Source organism: Heterocephalus glaber, unplaced genomic scaffold (genome assembly GCF_053883595.1).
Source record: "Heterocephalus glaber isolate CG9 unplaced genomic scaffold, H.glaber_assembly_v1.0 deba00001472, whole genome shotgun sequence".
Classification (NCBI taxonomy): Eukaryota; Metazoa; Chordata; class Mammalia; order Rodentia; family Bathyergidae; genus Heterocephalus; species Heterocephalus glaber.
In genome coordinates, this window is record NW_028258315.1 from 79,046,528 (window position 1) to 79,071,222 (window position 24,695).

Sequence of the window (24,695 nt, forward strand, 5' to 3'; positions counted from 1 at the left end):
AAAATGAGGATACCATTTATTGTAGGAGCTTGTGGAAACCAAAATATAGTCATCGTTACTCATTCCTATTTAAAATTTGTTTGTGTGCCATGAGTACATCACTCTGTGGCAGCATTGCCATGCAACCTTTAAGTTGGTACCTTTGAAGCCAGGAAATTGTTCTACTTTAAAAATTACAGTGTATGGATTAGTTGTAAGATTTGAAAGAGAAAGATAATTTTAATTTTTTAATGTTTTTTGAGACAGGATCTTCCTGTGTAGTTCAGGCTGGCCTCAAACTCATGACAGCCCTCCTGCCACAGCCTCCCAAGTGCTGGGATCACAGGCGTGCACCACCATGCCTGGCTGAAAGAGAAAGATAATTTTTAGATAAGAGGAAAAATGATCTCTTGAGTTGAGTTTTGTTACATCATTGCCTTTTTATGCCCCCAAAATAGAACTCAGTGTCTTCATGCCTGGTAGGTAAATGCCCTACCACTAAGCCATACCCTCGCCCCTACCACTGTCTTTAAATAACCTCAATAATTTCATTGTATAATAACAGATTATTAAAGAAGAATTAATATAGTTTGGACCATTATAAAAATAGTAATACAAGTTGAGACAGTATTTTGAATGTCTATACCTTGTCATAAAATACTGGAAGGAAATTATATAAACATTAAGACAAGTTGAGACAGTTAATTTAAATTATGTCTAGACTTAATCATAAAATTAGAGTACTGAAAAGAAATATAAACATGGACTCTTTCTTTAACATAGAGCATTATCAGCTGCTGGATGGTCAGGAAACCACAGGTTTATCTACAAAGTAAGTTGTAGCAATTATTAAGGTCAGCGGTTCATATTTTGAACAATCTGAGAAAGTAGTACGTGTTTACCAAGCTAATGTTTGAAAACATTTATAAATATGTATTCCCAGGATATAATGATTAGAGAAAGTGTCACCTTTCACCCACTTTTATGATAGATTATTTTTCTTTTTCACACAAAAGATACATGGCTGATTCAAAACTCAGAACAATTCAGTAGTGGTTATATGATACCATGACAAACTCTATCTAAGCTTGTTTAAAAAGATTCCTTAGGGAATGCTTCAAAGGATAGTACACGATGACAACAGGAAGAAATCTGCTTTATTAATAGTTGACAATTCTTACAAATTCCAGGCGTGTTGAGCAGCCTCTGCTCAGACCGGCCATGCAGTACCATTTTAACATCCATCTCTAATTTTAGCAAGAACAATACTTAAAGCTTGTGGAAGAATTAAAGAACTTTCATGCAAGCTAGGTTTTATTTTAACTTACATAAAATGAACTGATAGTAAAAGAACAGAAGCAATGTGAAATAAAAATAATGACACTCTCTGAATGAGAATTAAATGTTCCCCTTTATCAAAACATGAATAAGACACTTTCATGTCCGAGTCTGTATGAATAACCCTCCAGGTGAGAAAACTTTTAATTATTTCCTTGTTCTGACCATCCGTTCTGTCTTCTTTCCCACTGACATTCTATTTCTCCTTACTCTGTTGTTTCCTTTTTTTCTTCTGGTTCCTTTTTACCCTACTTAAATTTACTTTCTTCCCATACTCTCAATTCTCCCTTTTATCTCCCTGCCAATGCTGAAAACATTACATGCTAATAGAGCCAAGTCAATTGGAACTACAAGGACATGACCCGGTGTCTGCAGCAGAAAATTTACAAATTATGAATTTCCCTTATGCTTATACAGGCAATTATGAGAAATTAAATGTTAACTTTTGTAAGTCATGCCTTTATCAGAGGCGTTTTTACATACAACCGTTACAGAGTGGAATTAAATAAAAAAACTATTTCATTTACTAGTGGCCACTAATCGCTATTTAAACTCAGTTTATTAGATAAACAAACGATTAGCTCATTTGTTCAAAGTATAAGTAGCATATAATTTGTAAATAAATTGTACTTTCTTGGTATGGTATATGAACAGGAAGCTTTTAAAAAGTAGCAGTATCTCCAATCTATAACAAATTTGTTTCCTTTAAAACAAAACAAGACGAAAAAAGAAAAACAGACCTGAGGTCATATAACACAAACCAATCCTAGAAAACCACCTCTGCTCATTGAGAAAGGGAATAGCTGGGTTTCTAATGTAAGCTATCTGAATACCGAGGAAGCAAATATTGAGATAAAAAATATTGTGGTGTCAGATTCTAAATCTTCGTGTGAACTAAAGGACGTTACAATTTCACAGGGCATGAAATACTTAATTCTGTATCCTTTCCTCTCAGAATCTTAATATTTAACTAAAAAGGTAAGTGTTAAAAGGTGAAACTAGATAATATTACTGTTGGGTCTCAAGGCATTATTTTGGAATAAGAAATGTGATGTAATTTCAAGTATAATGTTCTAAAAGTTGATTTCAAATCTATAAAGGGTGTTTATTAGCTACTTTTTTTTTCCTGGTCATTAAACAGGTCTTCCTAGCAAGAGACTGAGATACCAGTTTATTAATGGTATCTGGGGCAAGTCATCACTATATAGTGAATATACTCTACTTCACTGGTTATATTATAGTTTGTAAGCTGTTATATTAAAACTGTTTTTAATTGTTTTATAAACATTAAATAATGAAGTTATTTAAGCAAAATTAGCTTGCCACATTTTTCAGACTTGGACTAAAATGAATTTATGGCTTATTTTGATATCAACCTACAGTATTTTGACCAAATCTAAATTATTTTTTTTGTCTTTCAAATCAACTTCATAGTACCTCTCCCCACCAACTTAGGAGGACCTTGTGCATGCTAGGCAAGCACTCACTACTGAACTACACCCCTAACTCCTTCTTTTGTTTTGGAAATACTTCTTATTTGGAAATAATTCAAGTGTATTCAAAAGTTGCAAGACAAGATTAGTATAAAAAACACTAGTATGTCTTTTGCCTGGGATCATCTGTTATTAACATTTCATCCCATTTGCTTTGTCACTTGTGCATATCTTCACAACATGTTTGTGTTCGTGTGCTTGTGTTATGTGTATGTATATATATGTATATAGACAGATATTTTCTAATCATTTGAGAGTCCACTACATCTATGAAGCTCTCTGTCAGCACACAGTGTATATTTCCTAAGAATAGTGATAATGCCTTACCTAAACACAACACAGTCAAAACTTCAGTAAATATTTTAATAGAAGATTTTTATCTAATCTGTGCTAATTTGTCTATTACTCAGTAATGCCCTGTTTAGCTCCGCTTCTAACCCCAACTTGACTTCCAGTTCAGGGACCAGTCTTGGATAAGATATTGCCCCTAGTTTCCATGTCTCTGTAGCCTCTTTTAACCAGGGAAATTTTCATAGACTTTGTTTTTCATAATCAAAGTTCCTCATTTTGGGTTTGCCTGATGTTTCCTAGTGATTACGCTCAGATTATGCCTTTCTGGCTTAAGTATTGTGTAAATGACATTGTGTCCCTCTCAGCATATCACTTGGAGGCCCTCATTGTTCCTCTGTTCCACCTCGATGATACTGATTTTGATCACCTGATCAAGTGTTGTCCCTATGTCTACTGTTTTGTTGTTGTTTTGTTTTGTTTTTACTTTTACAACTAATAAGCAATCTGTGGGAAAATACATTAAGATCATGCAAATATTCTGTCCCTCATTAAGTGTTCCCCTAGGTCCATTAAGAGTCTTACATGAACCAAATTTCTCTACAATGGTTTTGAAATGATGATTTTCTAACTCTTATATTCCACATTTACTAGTTTGCCCTTGGTATTCTACTATAAATGAGATAACCTCCTCTGTCACTTTTTAATTTATGTGCTATGAATTTATTGATTCTTTTTTTCCTCCAAGCAGTTTATAATTCATCCCACTCTATATATTTTGGATCTCAGATTGTCGCAGATTTGGCCAGTGGAATTCCTTTAAGCTGAGCCTACATCTTGATGGCTTGGCCTCACTGTTTTTTTGAGCAATTCCTTATAACCCATTTCAGACTTACATTGTACAGTCCTTTCTTAGCCCCAGAACTGGCGATTTTTCTGGAGAGCCCTGGTTTGTTTCAGAGAGAAATGATACTAAAAATGAAAATACAGGTACAGATAGGCTCATTGTTATTGAGATATGCTGGCTTCTAGGGCCATTCAGCAGACAGAGCTAATCAATATGTGCACGTATGCACACATACAAACACATACTTAAGTATATACATGTACATATGTCTGTGTGGATACATATTTTTTATATCTTGAGTTCACCAGTACCTCCTAATCCAGCTCATCTCTACAGGGTTCTTTCTTACCTTCTGCCATCCCATATTTGCTTGTTCCTTCTTGCAGAGTGAGAACTATGGTTCCCAAGGAAATGGGCACAATTATTCTTTCATTGCTGTAATTTATCCAAAATAGTTTCAGAATGACTTTGCTCATAACAGTTCAATAAACAAACTTACAAAAAAAGAGTGTAGGTTTTGTGTGTAGTTTTCTTTCCCCGTTCTGCAACCTGCCCTAGACCCAGGATATATATTTAAAGTCAAATACTCTGCAACGTTACTTAGCTTTTTCCTTTCTCCCCTCATTTTGTGTATGACATTCATATGAACTATAATTAATTTATTATTTCAATTTGCTTCCAGTTTTAGGTTTTTAATTTTTCTTTTTCCCATCTTTGCTCATTTAGTGTAATATTCTTAATACTTAGGGTTTGAACCCAGGGGTGCTATACTACTGAGCTGTATCACCAGCCATTGGGGTTGTTTTTTTTTTCATTTTTAATGTTCACTTGTGATGTTCCTGCCTCAGCCTCCTGAGGAGTCAGTGGTTCAGGGATGTGCTACCACTCAGCTGTAATTTTAAAAATAAGTACAATGATGACATGCTTCCAAAGTTCTAAACTATATAAAAACCTATACAGAAGTTTTATTCTCTCCTATACCCCTTCTACCTTCTCAGTTTTCTCCTACCTCTGTTTTGTGGTCTTATCGGGGTTTTTTTTGTTGTTGTTGTTAAAGGAAACAGAATGTTGTTTCCTCTTTTTCCCTTGAAGCGATTTATCTATCTATCTATCTATCATCTTTAAGATGAATTCCTAGAAGTGGAATTGCACATTTAGTTTTGTTAAATATTGTCAAATTTTCCCCCATAGGGGAATTTGCCTTCATTTTGCATTCTACTAGCAATGCTTAAACATGCCTGTTTTCCCACAGCTTTATCAATAGTGTGTTATCAAGCTTTTTGATGTTTGCTAATGGGAAATTATATCTTATTATAGTTTTAATTTACATTTTTTTATTGTGAGTAGTGGCTATAAGCTGAATATTTGCATCTTCCCAAAATTCATATGTTGAACTCTTAACTCTCAGTATGGTGGTGGTAGGAAGTGGTGCTTTAGACAGGTGGTCAGGTCATGACAGTAGAGTTCCCACAAATGGGATTAATGTCCTTTTAACAGATGCTGGAGACAGCTTGGCAGCTTCCTTGCCTTCCTACACATGACAACACAGTGAGAAGACAGCTGTACAAAACAAGGAGGGAAACCTTTATCAGACATTGTTGGTGTTTTGATCTACCACTTCCAAATCTCCAAAACAATGAGGAATACATTTATATTGTTAATAAGCTATTAAGTCTATGTAGCTTGTTGTAGCAGCCTGAATGGACTAAAACAATTATATTGTGCTATTGCATAAGGGCTATTTTTCTACGTGCTTATGCTTTTCTCTTTTTTTCCTGCTTATATTTTATCTATTTTTCTTTAGGATTTTTGAGCAACACTCCTTCAGTTTTAAATGTTACAAGTTTTTCCCTCAGTCCGCCATTTATATTGACTCTATGCGTCTATGCAAACATTCATTATTTTAATGTGATGAAATTTATCAGGCTTTTCTTATTGCACGTAGGTGTTTAGTCATAGAAATCTTCTCCTTGGCCCAGGTTAAAGAGGGGATTTGTTTATATTTTTCTCTATTTCTCTAATTTTCCTTTTTACTGTTAAGTTCAATTGGGAGTTTACACTTGCGTATGATCTGAAGAATTAATCTAATTTTCTTTTTTTCCCAAATGATCATCTACATATCCCAATACCATATCTGAAAAAAGATTAAAAAGATATCACTTTGATCAAATACTGGATTTCTACATTTTGTTGGACATATCTGGATTTTTTTATTCTAGTGGTTTGCCTGTGTGTTCATACACAAGTTCTATACTGTTTCAATTATTGAGGCTTTGTAGGATTCTTTAAGGACCGGTATAGCAGTTCCTCCTTATGGTTTTTTCTTTTCAGTGTTTTCTGTCTTAATTTCTTAACTGCTTGTGAACTTTACAATCAACATGTGTACAGTAAAGTAGCTTGTTGGTATGTTTATTGGGATCTCATTAACTTGATAATCCCCTGCAAACGGGCATATTGGTGACATTGAGATCCTTTCACCAAGAACAAGGGATGAATGCCCTTCCTTAGGCTCAAGACTCCTTTTGGACAGATCATTCATAATCAAATAATGATCTCGGGTAACCTTTACTTTTTTCTTGGTATGTTTTGAAATGCATGGTGGTATACATAAGAAATGTAAGTGGCTGTGGGAAAGGGAAAGTAACACTTTTAAACTAACTTCTAGGTGCCACATACTGTTCAAAGCGTTAATTCCCAAGATGATCATGAAGGTATTGATTTTGCTTTGTACATATTATAGATGAGAGTAGGTCTTTCAAAAAAGCTTACATGCTCTTCCCTAAGAGCAGCTAATGAATACCAAGAGTGAGACCCAGTCCTTGTTCTGTGCACCATCAGTGTCATTTTAAGTTCATTATTATTATTATTATTATTATTATTATTATTATTTGGTACCAGGGATCAAACTCAGGACCTTGCACTTACTTGCAAGGCAGGTGTGGTGCCATTGAGCAAAATCCCCAGCCCTTAAGTTCATTATCTTCTAAAACAAACACTACATTGCTCTGGAGATTTACAAAAAAGAAAAAGGAAAATACACATTGTTTTATTTGATTTTTAGGTGAAATTAAGACACTAATTTTGCATATAAGGAAATCAAGGGTCTAGAGAGGCAAACTTTCCAAGATAGTGGTTAAGTGTCAGTTGCTTCTGGAATGTATGACCACTAACCCTGCTCTTTTTAGGATACCACGCCAAATCTTAAAAATTCAAAGGAAAACAATTATACTTCTTTCTAACAGCTTCAGACATCAATGATTTAAAAATTAATTCTTTGAGGTAGAAAGGGAATGTATTACACTCTTGCCCCATGGTGAATGGAAGCATTCTCATCAAAGATTTAATTTTTTCCCCATTATTCTTTGACTCAGTCAACTAGACCTCAAACCTTTTATTAGAATAATGACCATGCAACTTCAATAAATGCAGACACAGAGTCACATCCCAGAACTTATTATTTGATCGATCCAGAATATATCTTGGTCTTTGAGATCTTAAAAATCTATTCATGGTGCTAGTGTCACTTAAGGTTGCATTTAAGGAATCTTCAGTGTTAATATTCTATAATTCTGAGACTTTTTTGTTCTGCATTACTTAAAGGCACAAGTCTACTTAAATCTTGAATCTTTTTTCCTTTTAACAGTTATATCTTAGGTAAATCAGTCTTTTTTATCTCAATTTCTTTATGTTTGAAGTAGGCACGATTTTTATTTACTTCATAGTTATATTTTTACATTAATTATGTTATTTTTAGAGCACTTTTAGGTTCAGAGCAAAATTGAGTAGAAAGTAGAGTTCCCATATGCCCCTGTCCACTCTGTACACACACACACACACACACACACACACACACACACACACACAAAGTTCTCCCACTATCAATATCCTAAAGTTGTGTGAATGGTGTGTTTGGTACCATGGAGAAACCTCCATTTACCCATTGTCATCACCAAAAGTCCACAGTTTTCATTAGGATTCACTCTTAGTGTTGTTACATATTTTATTTCCTAATGAGGATTGAACCCAGGGCTTTTGCAATGAGCTACATTCCCAGCTCTTTTTAAAAGTTTTTATTGGGCGGGGGATTTAGCTCAGTGGTTTTGCTGCCTGCTGCACAAGCGCAAGGACCAGAGTTCGATCCCAGTACCAAAAAAAAAAAAGTTTTTATTTTGAGACATGGTCTTGCTAAATCACTAAATTGCCCAGGCTGAGCTCAAATTTGCTATTCTATAATGATATATAGAAGAGTTTCACTGCTGTCTTTTTCTCTGACTATTTGACCATCCCTCTCCACCAACCTCTGGCAACCACTGCTCATTTTACTATCTCTATACTTTTGCCTTTGGTAGAATGTCATATAGTTGGACTCGTGTAGTACTGTAGGCTTTTCATATTGTTCTCTATCACTTAGCAGTAATCTATTTAAATTTCCTCCAAGTCCTTTGTGACTTGAAAGCTGAATAATAATTCATTGTGCTGAATAATACTTCATTGTCTCTATATCCAACAGCTTATTCATCCATTCACTGAAGGATATTTAGTTGCTTTCAAGATTTGGCAATTATGATTAAAGCTGGTACAAACTATGTGCAGACTTTTTGTGTGGACATGCTTCATTTTATTTGAATAAATACCAGGGAGTCAAATTTTTGGATTGTAGGAAAATGTATAGTTTTATAAGAAATTGTGAAAACTGTCAAGTGCTTGCATCTTTGAAAAACACATAATTTTCAAATTTCAGAGTGGGACTACTTCATTGGATTGATATAATAGGCTCATTTTCCTCACTTAAGTCTTACATACTTCATTGTGTTCTCACGCTTTAGTGTGCATCAGAGTCAACTGGAAGGCTTGTCAAAACATATTCCAGGACCCAACTCCACTTTCTGATCCAGTAGGTCTGGTGCAGAGCATAAGAATTTGTATTTCTGGCAAGTTCCTAGGCCATGCTGGTGTTGCTGGTCCCAGGCTTGTGCTTTGAGCATCACCAATCTGTTGGATGCTAACCAAGTTAAGCTAGACATAAAGTTATTAACGAGGTAACTAGGTAAAAAGTGAGCTCTAAATCACCATAGAGGTAGCACCTGCAGGAAGAATTTACCCTTAGAACTGATGAAAGAAGGAGGAAGATGATTGGGATTATTAAAATTTTGGAAATGTAGAAAAGCAAATACTCAGAGGTTTAAGAGTGTTGTTCTGGTGCCCCTGGGGGTGGAGGTGCAGGTGTGATGGGTTTGGTCTTGCAGTTGTTTGATAAACTACAAAATGGATTCCTCTGCCACTACAGGAGGCTCTGCAGCTGCTGGGGTGAAGGTGCAGTACTGGAGTGATGCTCACAAGAGCAGGGAGCAAACAGGAAAGAGGGAGTTCTTTTCCCTCCTCCAGTGTAGCTTCCTCTCTTGCTTCTTGTATTACAGAGCCTAACGATGGATTCAGGTGACAAAGAAGAAATATGATTCCCAGGGCCCTCTCTCAGGGGATGGATTGGGAATAATGGAATTGTTGGTGAGAGACATAATGAAGTACCAAAATATCAGTGCTTTGAATGACTGTGCTTTTGTGATAAGCTGGCTCCTTGGAGATGATTCATAACTTTGAAAAAAGTCTATTAAAGCTGAAGGCTAGCACCACCTAATTTCAGGACTTCTTATAAAATTAAAGGAATTAAGACAGTGTAATATTGAATCAAGCTAAATAATAGATCAATGAAACAACATAGAAAATCTAGAAATAGACTCACACATATGAAAACTGATTTTTTTAAAAGGTGCAAAGACAATTCAGTGGAGAAAGGATGCCACCAATAGTATTTGAAGAGGTAGATCCCTATACAAGCAGAAAAAAAGGAAAAATAGTAAAAAAGAAACTTTGATCCATCTTTGTATCATATAAAAGAATAACTCAACATGGCTAATAGATGTAAATGTAAAACAAAACTATAAAACTCCTACATAAGGCATAGGAGAAAATCTTTATGACTTTGAGTTAGATGAGCTTACTCAGATCATCACAAAAGAAAATAATTGATAAATTTGATTTCATCAAATGTAAAAATTTTTGCTCTTCCAAGTAATTGTTAGGAGGACAAAAAGGCAAATGGAAAGATAAACCACAAACTAAAAAATATTTTTAAAGCACGTCTTATAAATGACTAGTATCCAGAATCCACACAAAATTTTTAAGATTCAATACTGAGAAAATAACTTATTTAAAAATGAGCAAAAAGTTTGAATAGATTCTTCACTCAAAATAAAATGCCAGTGATAAAAAAGCACATCAAAGATATCAAATATAATTAGTCATTAAGAAAATATAAATTAAACTACAATGAGCTATCACTATACAATTAGAATTTCTAAAATTAAATATACTGACCATAGTAAGTGTTGTTTAGAGTGTGGAAAAATTAGAATTCTTACACACTGCTGGTAGAAATACAAATGTAGAAGACATTGGCATTAAAAAAATTTTACACATGTATCTGCTATGCAATGTAGCCATTTTGCTACAAGTATTTTCTCAAGAGAAACAAAAGCATATGGCCAAACAAAGACTTGTGCTCAAATATTGGCTTTTTTATAAAATAGCCCCAAACTGGAAATGGTCCATATGTCCATAAACAAAAGAATTGATGAAAATTAATACATACAATGGAATTCCACCCAGCAATAAAAAGGAATCAACTGTTGGTACACACTACAGCATAGATGCATCTCAGGACAATTATGCCAAGTGGAAGAGGCCAAAGTGGTATATATTGTATGATCAATTTGTGAAAAAATTCTAGAGATGTGAACTAATATTAGGGGCCTGTGGATGGGGAGGTCAGTCCAGGATAATCAGGAGAGATTACAAAAATGTACAAGGAAATTGGGGGTGGAGGGTTGGGTATATTTATTATCTTGATTATTGTGATGGTTTTATTGGGTAGATGTGTAAAAACATTAAATGTTATACTTTAAACAAACGCAGTTTATCATATTCTAACTATTCCTCAAAGGCCTTTTAAAAAACAATTTTGTGGCCTATAATCCCTGCTACTGGGCAGCCAGATCACAGGTTCAAAGCCAGCCTGAATAACTTAGTAAGACTCCGTCTCAAAATAAAAATTTTTTTTTTTTGGTACCGGAGATTGAACTCGGGTCCTTGCGCATGCGCAGCAGGCAGCGAAACCACTGAGGTAAATCCCCGGCCCTCAAAATAAAATTTAAAAAGGATTGAGGATGTAGCTTGGTGCCAGAGCACTTGCCTAGTGCTTGAGAGCCACTGGGTTTGATCCCTAGCACTGCAAAACAAAACATTGTTGATATCACAGTGCTAAATCCAAGAGGAGAATCAAAAAGGGTAATAAAAGATTGTGTTTTTATGGAGTTTGGTCCACTTCTACCACTTGGGAGGCCCAGGGTAAGAATAAAAACAAAGGCCCACACCCACCCATTTTTCTTCCCAGCCTCTTCTTCCTCTCATTGTTCTACAACCTTCATTGAGAGACCTGTTGCTTACCATGGTTTAATGCCATCACCTTCATCCTTACCTTGCTTGATTTTTATCACTGTCTTATATTAGGTCATGAACTTATTTGTTACTTATTTATTACTTTTCTTCCACCAGAATCTAATCGTGCTGAGCAAAAGAATGAATAAATGAGAATGTTCTTGGACTTAACATGTATCATACAGTATTATATTGACAGTGTCACCTGTCATTTGAACCACTCCACTTGAGCAAATAAGCCAGGATTTTTTGTGAGTTGGAATTCCATGAGCATGGGGAATCCAAGTTTCCTCAACTTCAGTCATATTTGCTGGAATCTATCTTGATTCATTACTTTAGATTGTAATGGCAACAAGTTCTTGTAGTGAAGATAAAGAGAGGTAGGGGCTAAGTGACCTCTGAAGACAGTGCTGTTTGTCCTGAGTAACCAGAAACACTGTGGATTCTTTAGTAATCCCAGAAGATAAAAATGAATTAGTGACTGAATGACCCACTAAGTGATGAGAATCTGAGAAGTATTAGTGGGCAATCTCCCCCAATAATTGGAAGGTTGTAATATTGTATAACCATATTCTTTTCCTCAGGAGAATTAAAAAGGGTGATGAAAGCCATGATGTTTCCTTTCTTAAACTCAACTAGGGCAATGGCTGATTTATTGTCCAAAACAATGTTGGCGTCTTTAAATTTCAGAACCATGATTATTGCAGCAACATTTGAGATGAAAATAGTGAGTACTTTGAGTTCCTTAAGTCCTTGTCTCCTGTGAATAAGGCATTCCCCTCCTACAATAATCCTCCAGAATTCACATTAATATTAATTATGGAGAACCAGAATAGATTAATAGAAATCATAGGTAGAATGCACACTCTCAGTTCCTGTGGGATCTTTGTTATTGTTATACTGGTAACCTGATTTGTGACACATTATTTTAATCTTAAATATCAGGTTCAATTCAAAGAGTCCAAACATATTTCTAGCCTCCGCTTGCATTTCAGCAATTCCTGGATATACTTGTGGGTCAAGATTATATGACAGCCATCTTCTGGAACAACTTAATTCTCCATGAAAGAAATCCTTTATAGACTGCGTGCATTGAAATTCCTCAAATGGATCATTCTTTCATACCCACTCAAAACACCGAAAATCTGGTGTTCCTTCCAGTTAAGTGTGCAGTTTGATTAGTCTAAAGTAGTTGGTCAAGAAAGTTTTCCAATGTAAACTCTACCAGATTGGAGCCTACATATTTCACAATATGATCTGAAATTTTTAATGGTAATAGCTTGATCCCCAATTAAGTTTACAAGTTTATCTTTAGGAAGGAGCTCTTTCCAATAAGCAAAACAGACATAGAACAGAGGGTCTTAACCTTGGTGCTACATTAGATTAGCTGAAGTTTTAAAAATATTTGAGGCCCAGGTTTACTATCAGACAGTCAAGTGCATTTTATGCATTTGATAGTCATTAGGTTTTTATTCATTATTCTAGTAATATGGCATAATACATTGACTAATTTTTGTATGCTGAAACATCCTTGTATTCCTGAGCTAACTCTTACGTGATTATGGTGTATAATCTTTTTTATATGTAGCCCAATTCAGTTTGGTAGTATTTTATTGAAGGTATTTGAGTTTATATTCTTAAGGTTTGTGTGTTGTAGTTTTCTTTCCATGTGATGTTGATTTTGGTATTAGAATAATATTGACCTTACAGAACAAGTTAATTAGTAGGTTTCCTTACTCTTCTGTATTCTGGAAAAGTTTGTAATTGGTGTTATTTCTTCTTTAAATATTTAGTAGAATTTACCAGTGAAGCCATGTGGTCCTGGGAGTTTCTTTGCAGAAAGCTTTTTGATTACTAATTCAACACCTTTACTTGTTTGGGTTCTACGTATATTTTCTACCTTGTTTTGAATCAGTTTGTCATTTCTATCTTTCTAAGAATTTGTCCATTTTTATCTAGGTTATCTAATTTGTTGGCATACAATTGCTTATAGAATTCCTTGATATTTTGTTTGCTTGTTTGTTTCTGTAAGGTCAATAGTTATGCCCTTTATTTTGTTCTAGATTTTAATAATTTGAGTTTTTCTCATTATTGGTCAGTCTATTTCTAAAGGTTTGTCAGTTTTGTTAATCTTTTCAAGAAACTAGCTTCAGTTTTATTTATTTTCTCTATTGTTTCTCTATTCTCTATATCTCCTTGAATCTTTATAACTTTATTCTGATTTTCTGTACATAGTTTATTTTTTCTAAAATATATCTGAGGGCATCTACAGAGATCATATAGTTTATCTTCTTTGGTACATTAATATAAATTCATTAATAGATTTCCTACTATTTAATTTTTCCTAAATTCCTACTAAATATTTGTGAAGCAGAGGGAACAAAAATGTTTTCTTAAATACCTTTTTGTTTTTATCAAGTTTCCCACAGTGAGCATGATTATTATGAGAAAAATATTCATATTTTATTTTAAAAATTATAAACCTGTATAAAAATAATATTGAATATCTGATCTCTGAGTATGAAACATTTTTATAAAATTAAAGAGGATGAAGAAAATCTCAAAGCATTTTATTATATAGAGATATACAACTCAATGTCAAGATATATCATAAATAAAGTTTAAAGAAAATAGATCAGGAAATATGCATACAACAATATGCAAAGATAACAAGCCAAAAACATAATTCTTACTGTGTACTAGCTCACTGGATAACGTTAGTAAAACATCTTAGTATATAAAAGAGTTACTTAATAGAAAAGTGAATCTAAACAAAAGGAAGTGGAAAATAATATATGTTTGGAAAGTTGTCCCCAGAATTACAAACATCTAAACTAAGTATTCATCTAAGAAACCAGTCCAAGAGTCTACTTTTTGAATCAACTACATATACTTCTTGAATATTGCCTATTTTCTTAAACCTTTCAATTTTATTAGCTTTCAATTGAATAAAATTTGTTTAGAATTAGGCAAAATCTCCATACTTTTTTTATTTCCTATAGTGTATTTTTTCTAAGTTGTGTTTTTGTTCTTTGTGTTGCATTGCTTACCTTGTCAGAGTTTTGACTAGCTTACTAACTTTTATGTTTTTATGTTGGATTTTTTTGTAGGTTCTATTATTTTCCTATCTTTTCATCAGTTATCTTATGTATGTTTTTGCTTACTAGTTCTTGTTCTTTTTTTTTTTTTTTTTTGGTACCGGGGATTGAACTTGGGTCCAGCCGGCGAAACCACTGAGCTAAATCCCCGGCATGTTTTTGCTTACTAGTGAATCATTTTGCTTATCTCCTTTTCCTTCCAGTTGTGGGAACATGTACAACACAGGCAGATTTCAGGAATAGTTTGCTAGGTGTGGTGGCAAAGGGTACTGGGGTGTGGCTGGATGAGTCTGGGTCTATGAAGCCCCTTACTGGCCAGTGGTGGAATGGGGGTGATAAGTCAGAGTTACCTTGTCTGCTGGCTCAGCTGATGCAGTGAGCTGGGCTGTATTTTGCATAACAGCTCACTCCTGCTGCTTTAGTGGAAATACTTCTGATTGTGACACATAATCTTTCTCTCTCTCTCTCTCTCTCTCTCTCTCTCTCTCTCTCTCTCGCCTTAGCTAGGCTTTCCTTTGGCTGAATTGTCATGGCAGCTTCCCACCTGGCATCCTGCCTCTCATTTGGTCCCACAACAGGCCCATTTGCACAGAGCTGCTAAAACAACCTTTCTAAAATGCAAAATGGAGTTCATTACTCTTTCCTTCCACGTAGCTTTCAGGACAAAGTTCAAATCTCACAGCTGAAAAAAGAACTTTCACAGATTAGCACAAGGATTTGTCACCACTTTCCATTTAATTGTAGTCAGAACCACCTCAAAGTCACTGGAGGCATTCTTGTATTTTGACTATTAATACAAGAAAGTTATTTTTAAATAATTTCAAATTTATAGAAAAATTGAAAAACTAGTAAAAATCCCTCTTGTATTCTTCACCTAGATTTACCAATTGTTAACATTTTACTACATTTGTACTCTTTTTTTTCTCTCCCATGTCTCTCTCTCTCTTTTTATTATTTGTTTTCAGAACCACTGAAAGTATGTTGTAGATGTATACCCTTCTTTATCCCTAAATACTCTAGTGTGTATTTCCCGAGAGCAAAGGCATTTATTTACCCAGGGGCAAGTTATCAAAACCAAGAAATTTTGCTTTGATATAATAGCATTACCTACTTTACAGAGCTTACTCAAATTTCACCAGTGTCATTCGCACTTGTGTGTATGTATGAGCTCAGGGATTACCCTGGCCTGTAGTTGTTAGATCCCTGTGGTCTCCTTTGATCTGAATACTTAGGTTTTCCAGCCTCTAGGGAGTCTTTCAGTCTCTCCTGTCTTCTTAAAATACTCATTCCCTCTTTATTCATCTAGTTAATTCTTTAAAACTAGCCTTCACATGATTTACCAGACCCTCCAATCTGATTTTCCCAGATTTCCTTTCCTGTTGCACCATAAGAAAACTTTCATCCTTGCTAATCATACTGCCTGTCTTACCTGATTTGTAAACCAATGTACACACCAAAATGCTTGGAAAAAAGGTGTGAACTCAATACATGTATTGAAAATATTTTAATAGGTGACTGCTCCCATGAATGAGAGTGTGACATTTAGAGATTAATACCCCCCAATAGATAAAGTGCTCCTTTGGATTTGTAAAAGTGTGGGGCAGTGAGCTTGTGGGAATATGAATTGCTGTCATTTATAGAGATGGTAGCTGGCAATATATAAAAACAGTAAACTATTTTGTTGTGTGTATATGGTACTAGGGATTGAACCCAGGGGTGCTCTGCCATTGAGCTATATCCCTAGCCTTTTTACTTTATTTTTTAGATCTTGTGACAGGATCTCTCTAAGTTACCCAGTCCGACCTTGAACTTTTGATCTTCCTGCCCCAGTCTCCAGGGTAGCCGGGATTATAGACATGCGCCTCTACACTGTCTGTAGAGAACAGTTAATTTAAAGAACTAAAAATACTGTTTGGGGGCTGGGTTCACCACCCCCCAGCACTTGGATGTGTTCCTGTTCATCAGCCTTGAACTGTTATGTTGAATTTTTATAGAAGCATCATTATGAAAACCTGACTGATTAAATCATTAGCAGTTGCTTTATCATCTCAAGTTCAACTCCTCTCCCTCCCCAGAGGTCAGAGGGTACAGTTGAGAGTTCAAATCCTTTATCATATAGCTGGTTCTCCCTAAAGCCTCCATCCCTTGGCTATCTAGGGATCCCAACCACCAGTCATCTCAGTAACATACAAAAGACATTCTTATCTGTCTAGAACTCTAAGGATTTGAGGAGCTACATACCAGGAAACTACAATGAGACTAAATATCACACAAGGAAAAGTGGGGAAGCAATGTAAGTCTGAAATACAGCTGGGTAGCTCATATGTGGTTCAGTTCAAATTGCCATTCTGTTCTAACTGTCCATTGCCGTTTTGTCCTTTGCCCAATTATCTTTTGTTGAATAAAACTATTGAATAAATTATAAGAACGAGTGACACTAAATGGTCTGACATAAAAGCAAAACACATGAAGAGCATTACATTGTTGACTTCACTGAAATTAAGCATGTGAGTCCCTCTGTAGTTTAAAATTGATGAGCCATGAATCTAGCAAATTGAACAAATTTTGGCAAATATGATTTATATTGTGGATATAGGCAGAGATGTTTTCATGGACCTTGTATTTATTTGATCTAACCTTTTTTGAGGGGTGTACATCTACAATGTACGCAGAAAGAACAAAGTAAAAACAAATGTTTTTATGGTTGGGCTTGTCCTTCTGACTATCCTAGTTCACAGAGCAACCCAGCCAAACAATCTCCTGTTTCTATGGAGGCAGTGTGCTGTGGGAGAAAGAGGATGAAAACAAGCAAACAAACAGTGAAAAGAAAAGAAAAGAAAGAAAAGAAAAAAGCCTAGGCTTTAGGGGAGGAAAAGCACAGGTTTGAATGTTCCTCCACTTAAGAGTGTTGCCACGGGCAAATGTCTAACTCTCTGAGGTGTTTTCCTCATGCTGAGGTGATTGTGGGGTTTGCTGTGCTCTAAAAAAGATAGCACAGTGCCTGGCATGCATTAGGTAATAGAACACATAAGCACACGGTTGAGTTTCTTTCTAGTTGCACTGTCATACTTATACCTGCCCGGCAACATCCTAGGATTTTTCTTTTGGAAACCCTGATTTTAGGAGTGAAATTGGCTTAGAAACAAAGGGATTTATGTAACCACATTAGCAACTTTCTATATTTCACCTACAGTTGACATCTCTGCTCCGCTCAGTAGATTCTTTAGTTTCCCGTCATGAAGGTGGCTTTCTCTGCCCCTTTTTCTGCCTTTCTGTGTTGAGCAGTAGTGTTTTAGCAGGGTAGCATCCTTAAGTCTGCATTTGCGACAAAGGAGACAGCAGCTTCTGCTAAAGTGGTTTTCTGTCTGTGTTCTGAGTCTGCTTGACTGATAAGAGATCAGAAACAGCGAGTGGCCTTTGAAATTGAGGCACTGGCTGTAGTGAGGAAAATGAAAGGATCTTATGTTTTTGATCAAAGGATGATATCTTCCAACTTGAAAAGGGGGTTATTCTGCCTGCCAAAGCCTATGATACTCTGTTACTTACCCTGGGGAAGAAGATTCAATTTCATAGCTGTTATATTACTATATAGTTAAAAATATATTTATAGATATCTACTCCCTTGGCCGCTTTGTTTTCTCTTCCAAACTCCTGTCCTCCAGTTTGGCCTTCTCATAAACTCCCTTGTGATTTTTAACCTGAATGGCAATTGAACAATTCTTTTCATCCTTGATCATTACTGAACATTCACTACTAAAGAGATGACAAGCTTTAAACAAAGGGGGGAAATTAAAAGAAGGATGCCATGTTGAAAGGTAGGCTCCTAATGGAATGATTTCTGGTGTCACTTTATAAGCTGTAGCTTCAGACTAGTAATGAAACTAGCTGAAGGAGAGGCATGGGTGTGGAAAGGGCAAGGGTGCCAACATGAATCTACTATTACCATGCTAATCTGTGGGCATCCAAATGACGGGAGAGATGCTCAAGAGAAAGAAGAAACAGATAAAGGACATAAAGGGATCGGAAGCATTGGATCAGAGAGGAGGCTGTATATAACTGAGAACTGGGAACAGCATGGCTGAAAATTAGGCAAGGATGGACAGATAAGAGACAACCAGTGATCCATTCTCCCCGAAAGACTGCATTATATTATAGGCAGCCCAAGGGCCCTTGTGGGAGAGATGGTAGATTTTTACTGTTGTTAAGTTATGTTTCTAGTTCACCAGTCATAAAAGCTGACTCTAATATTTGACTGTATACATATATACATATGCACACTCATATACATTGAATATTGTCTTATTTAATGTAAACGTAACTTTTGCTTGTAATTCACATTATTTGTTTTTCCTATCTAATCAAGGTAGAGAAATTGCAGTTTTCTCGATATACCTCTCTTCCTAAATACCTTTTCTTTGTCCATATCCTTATTTCACTCTTACTCCTCCTACCAATGACAGCATAGTCCAGTATGCCAGTAACTGAGCACTTGAAACAAGATTGGTGTAGATTGAGATATGCTAAAAGTTTAAAATGTATAATGAATTTCTAAGGCTTATATGAAAAAAGAAAAGTAAAATATCTCAACAATTAATATTATATTCTTAAAACACTATCACAATATTAATTATAATATTTGGGATATAGTAGGTTTAATACCACCTGTTTCTTTTTATGTTTTAAATGTGGCCCCTAGAAAATATAAAATTACATTTGTGGCTCACATTATATTTCTAATGAATGAACTTCTGGAGACCTTCATACCTCTTCTTTTAAAGAAAAAAATTGGGGTCACCCAGAATGAGTTCCCAGACAGCTTACTGTATTCTTCACAAAGACATACTAACTACCTACATTTGTCTTCTCGTGATAGACTCAAGGAGTAGTTAAGAGCCGACTGCTAGAACTAGATTGCCTGGGTTCTAACTCTGGATTTGTCACTTGATACCTGTCTGATCTTCGCCAAATTACTATATTTCCCTATGTGATATATGATCTGTAAAATAAAATGAAATACAAGAATAATTACATGATTACTACTTCATGGGATTATTACATTAATTAAATCAATGTATGTAAAGCACTTCAAACTGTGTGTGGCTCAAAGAAAATGATCAATTTTCTTTAGCTACTTTATTGTTAACTACTTTATTGTTCTTTGAAATCTAAGAGAAAGGCATCTACCCTCCACATCCTGAGGGATTTCAGTATCTTATGTCCCCTTTTATTCTCTTGCTCTTTTTTCTCTTTCTTCCCTCTCTTAATCAAGCTTTATGAAACCTACCTTAAAATTATCTTGAGCTGACTTCTCCATTTGTTTTCCTTCTTATGTATGTCCTGCCTTCCACAACCCCAGCGATCTGTTTATTATTTATCTTTTCAATTGACAGAAAAAATTGTATGTATTTATCATATATAACCTGATATTTTAATGTATATACACATTGTAGAATGGTTAAATATAGCTAATTAACAGATGCATTACCTCACATAGTTGTCATTTTTGTGATGAGAACACTGCTTTTCTTCAAGAATATTTTACACATGTGTTTCTGGACCTGGAGCTGCAGGACAGAAAGGATCAGGTTCATTCCTTGTAGCATAGGAAGCAAGAAAGTTGAAGACAACATCTGGAACAGAGGTGGGGTCACAGAGAGAGGGAATAGTCATCAGATCAAATGGGTACTAAGCAAAGGACAGAAAACACTTGGGGTTTGTGACTTGGGATGGGGAAGAGGAAGAGGAAAATGCCAGTTTGGACTGTCTCATCCCCAGGGCACTGATACATAGGGCTAGAAATAATGTTTGAGGGTGGTGTTGGTTTATCTGTAGGTGTACAAGTAGGCACAAATGCATATATCTGTTTATATAATTATAAAAGCCAAAGTTAGTGGTCCTTCCATAGCCTTTTGAGATTTATCCAACTTCTCACTTTAGGTTTGCATGTTCTTCCATCTTTCCTCTTGTCAAAGAGTGGGAGAAGGATCCTCAAGCATGCTTGGACCTCAGCAAATTAGGCTGATAACCAGAGGAAAGGTCTAGTTAGCTAGAGCTAGGTCTGCAGGATCCTCTTGGATGCAGGCCCTACTGAGAGAGGTTGTTTGTACTAAAACAATTCAAGGTGACACTAGGTATGGGAAACTGGGACCAGGCATTTGGTGTCTAGTTAGGGGTGACCTATAATCCAGGCCATAAATTAAACTCTGTGGAATTAGTGGAGACCAAGAAGTGGCCAGTGAGGTAAGATGAAAACAAAGAAGGGAATGTCCTAAAGCTTAGTGAAAATAGTATCTTAATGAGGAAAGAGTCATCAACTGGATCAAAATAAGATATGACTAAGTATTGATCATCATGGACTTTGACAAGGACAGATTTAGTACAGTGGTCAGGGTAAAAGTTTGGGTAGAGTGGTTCAAAGAGAACAGAGAAGTGTTGAACATAGTGAGTATGGCTAACTTTTTCAAGGAGCTGACCTATAAAGAGTTGAAAAAACACAGCCATGGCTAAATGGGCAAGCAGAGTTAAGAGGAAGGTTTTCAAGATGGGAGTATTCTAGAATACTGGTGTTAAGAATCCAGGAGACAGAAAAAATGGTGATGTAGAATAAAGTGAGGGGTTGCTGGAGTAATATACCTGAACCAGTGGGAAGAGAGAACCTCGTGTATGTTGTAGGATTATCCTTTACTGTAAGTATGAGTTGTTCCTTCTGGTAGTGACAGAGTATACAATATATGGGCACAGATGCAAGAAAAACAGTAACTGTTGGGACTTTAGACCTTCTCTTCTTGTAGCTTCTATTTTTCAGTGAAATAGGAGGCAAAATCACTGACTGAGGTTGAGGATGATAGAGTCAGTGTCGGAGATTTGAAGAGTGATAATAAAAGTATTGAATAGTTGCCTGGGAGAGAGAATGGACAGGAGAAATAAAATATAATTTATGGGCAGCATCAGGAGCCCATGTATTCTGGTAAAATTAGTTATCATGGATGCAGAGAACTGGGTTTAAACCATGTTGCCATTTTCCCTTATGAGGTTCTGTGGTAAGAGAAGGACAAAGGGCAAGGGTATGTACAAGTGAGTAATTAAAATGGTAGACTATGACTCTTATGCTGGTTAAGAAGGAAAGGAACACCATGAGACCAGTGTGATTCTGGTGAGGTGGAAGCACTGTTGGAACTGTGCTAAAAAGGAACCAGAAAGAATGAAAATGGGATCCTTGCACTTGAAATGGTAGAGGGGAAGATGACCACAGGATTGAGTTTCCAAGGCAAGGAAACTTGATTGGAGGAAAGGAGAATGAGGAACTGAGAGAACAGGTTATTGAAAAGATCACAGACGTGAATGTGGAAATCCAGAAGAATTATGACAGCATGTTGTAAACCCGAGCCAAAATTTTGAAGGAGTAAGTTGGAGGTGGGCAGAGGATTATTATGAGAAGAACAAGTGTATGTTGGAGTTTAATGAAAGTCAAATTCAGGCCTATTCAGGAGGAAGTAGAAAGAAAGGGATATGGCAGTGAGGAGCTTGAAGGACACTGCCTACACCTCCAGCTTAGACATAGGAGTGATTACCTCCGGACAAGAAGAGGCAGAGTGAATAAGGCCTGGCAGTAATCTGACCTTCCCATAGGACAATGACTCACATCAGAATTGCCTGCAGATGTGTTAATACCCATTTCACCATACCCTGCCTGCAGAATTCTTGGTTTAGTAGGTCTGGGATGGGGCTGAAGAATTTGCATTTTTAACACATTTCTAGGTGACATTGTTACTACTGATTCTGAGATGCACTGCTCTCTTCTAACTGTTCTGCAGGATACTGCCCTACGTTAGAGAAGCTGAAAGCTCCAGAGGTAGTTGATCACCTTCCCCCGTACCAAGTTCATTGGTAGTCAGGTGCACAGCACCTGGAAACAATTGCCAGCCGTGAGCTGATGGAACTGTAGCTCCAACCCCTTGTCTGGCCAGATCTTTTGTTTTCTCGGAGAGACAGACAAAACATAGCTAGCTGCTTACTCATTTGGAGTAGCTGCAATGAGCACAAGACTCTCTTATCAGCCTAGTTAAGGGAAGTTTCAGCTTGGTGGCCATTTGGATATCCAGTGTTCACCCTGCACACACTGCAGAACAGATCTATACCCAGCGAACAGCTCCAAGAATCCGAAGTGGAAGCTAAGTTGTTAACACTCTTCCTCTCTTAGTTAGGACTGGCACAGATGATGAAGAGAAAACAGATTAGTAAGGAAAGGTTCTGTGATTAAGATTCCTCTACTGTTAGCTTTCACCCACTCCTGCTCCCAACAGCGGCCTCCAGACTCTGGTCCTGCTTCCTCTACTATGCCCAACGTTCCTCTTTCACTTTCACAGCTTCTAAATTTTGTTCTCTTCCTCTTCCCAGTCCTCCGCCTATGCACAGGTTCAATTCTCCCCTGTTTTATAGTCACTGTCCTTGTTGCTGAGACACAGTACCCAACACCCACAACTTAAAGGAGAAGAGGTTTATTTTGGCTCACATTTCAGACCATGTTCATCTGGCTCCATGGCAGGATGGCATGGCACAGGGGCGTGGCAGAAGAAAAGCTGATCGTCTCATGGCATCCAGAAAGTAGAGAGAGAAGGGAGGAGCTGAGGAGTAAGGTAAACCCTTCCAGGCCTCTCCTACTGATTTACTTCTTCTGACCAGACTCCACCTCTTAACAGCACAGCTATAAGCCCCCATAATTGAATCACCTTCCGCAAGCCCACATATGAGCTTTGGGAGGGCATCTAGATATAAGCCATAACATCCCCCTTCTAAATAATCCAATTCCCTGTGAACCTCTCAACCTATTGCTCTCACTTGCATTTCCCTTTTTCCACTCAGATTTCTGTTGTAGTGCAAAGCTTACTTTTTTCTTTTCTCTAATGATAGTAAAGACTCATGCTATTTTTGTCTGAATCTATTTTGAGAAACAGACTCAACTCCTGTGGCAGTCAGGGTGCCAAATTGTGGCTTAGAGTGGCTTTAGCCTCTGTAATTTCCTTTGGCCTCCCAAAGCCATCCCACTTAAACATATAATCAGGTACAAAGAGTGAGTTTGCTACAATAAACTTACAAGTTCCTTTACCCATGCTTACCACCAGATTGAAGTGCTAAGCTCCTCTAGGGAGAAATTTAGGGGCTTCTACCAACCTGTCTGTACACGAGGATGTCTCCTTCAGGCTCATACTGAGGTTGAGTCTCAGGTTTAGATCTTGGATGTCAAGTGCATACCTTAGGGATTAGGAGCCTCTGTATGATTGATGAGGACATTAGAAGTATCCCATTGCTTTCTGAATCTCCTAGAACACCTGTTTCCTAAGCTTTCCTGATCATAAAATTGATCTGCATGCTTATTTAAAAATAAACAAGAATTGGGGATAGAGCTTAGTGGTAGAGTGCTTGGCTAGCATGTGCAAGGTCCTGGCTTTGATCCCCAGTGCAATGTCAGTCAGTCAACCAGTCAGTCAAACATATAAATTTGACCCCTCTCTTGAACTTGGGTTCATTAAGTCTGGGAAGGAGCCCAGGAATCTGGCTTTTAACAAGTATCTCAAGTGAGATCTTGGGGATATTCTTTAGCGTTTAGGACCGTATCTGGGAAAACACTTGTAATGATAAACATTTGATGAGGCAGTTTAATTTACTTATGTCCATTATATTACTTCATAGTAACTTCAACTTTTATATTTTCAGTCAACCTTATTTTTCTGTTTTCAAAGTCATATGACTATATGACTTTTCAGTATACTATTCCTGTAAATTATATCAACTTGAGTAGTGAGTATTAGATTAATAATACTGATTGTTTTCATGGTAGAATGGTCTTGTAGAATTGTCTCATATTGGCTATATTTTGTCTTTACCATTATCTGTAAGACAATTTATTGCCTGACTTTGCTGGACAAATGTTGTCTGATGGAATTTCATTGATGTAATAGGAATATTTCATCATTTACTGATAATCAGAAGTGTTTGCAGTTTACCCTGAACACTTATGCTTTATTAAAATTGATATTAGATTTAGCTTCCTAAATCATTTTATAAAGTTAATGTAACATTAATACCAAAACCTAAAAAAGTATCAGAACTTTAATGCCATCCATCATCTTATTTCTCTTCCAAACACAGATGCAGAAT

General features: G+C 36.3%; 2 long non-coding RNA genes across 3 annotated transcripts in view; one reads left to right on the top strand and one right to left on the bottom strand.

The window, feature by feature from the left end:
* The window catches only part of LOC110344503 (uncharacterized), a 309,982-nt gene that overhangs the window by 47,787 nt on the left and 237,500 nt on the right, over positions 1-24,695 (top strand). The window lies entirely within an intron of this gene.
* LOC110344504 (uncharacterized) lies at positions 147-23,411 on the bottom strand. Its single transcript, XR_002387104.2, has 3 exons — positions 23,050-23,411; positions 20,023-20,167; positions 147-345 (listed from the first exon to the last, which is right to left on the bottom strand). It is a non-coding gene; the product is annotated as an uncharacterized LOC110344504 (long non-coding RNA).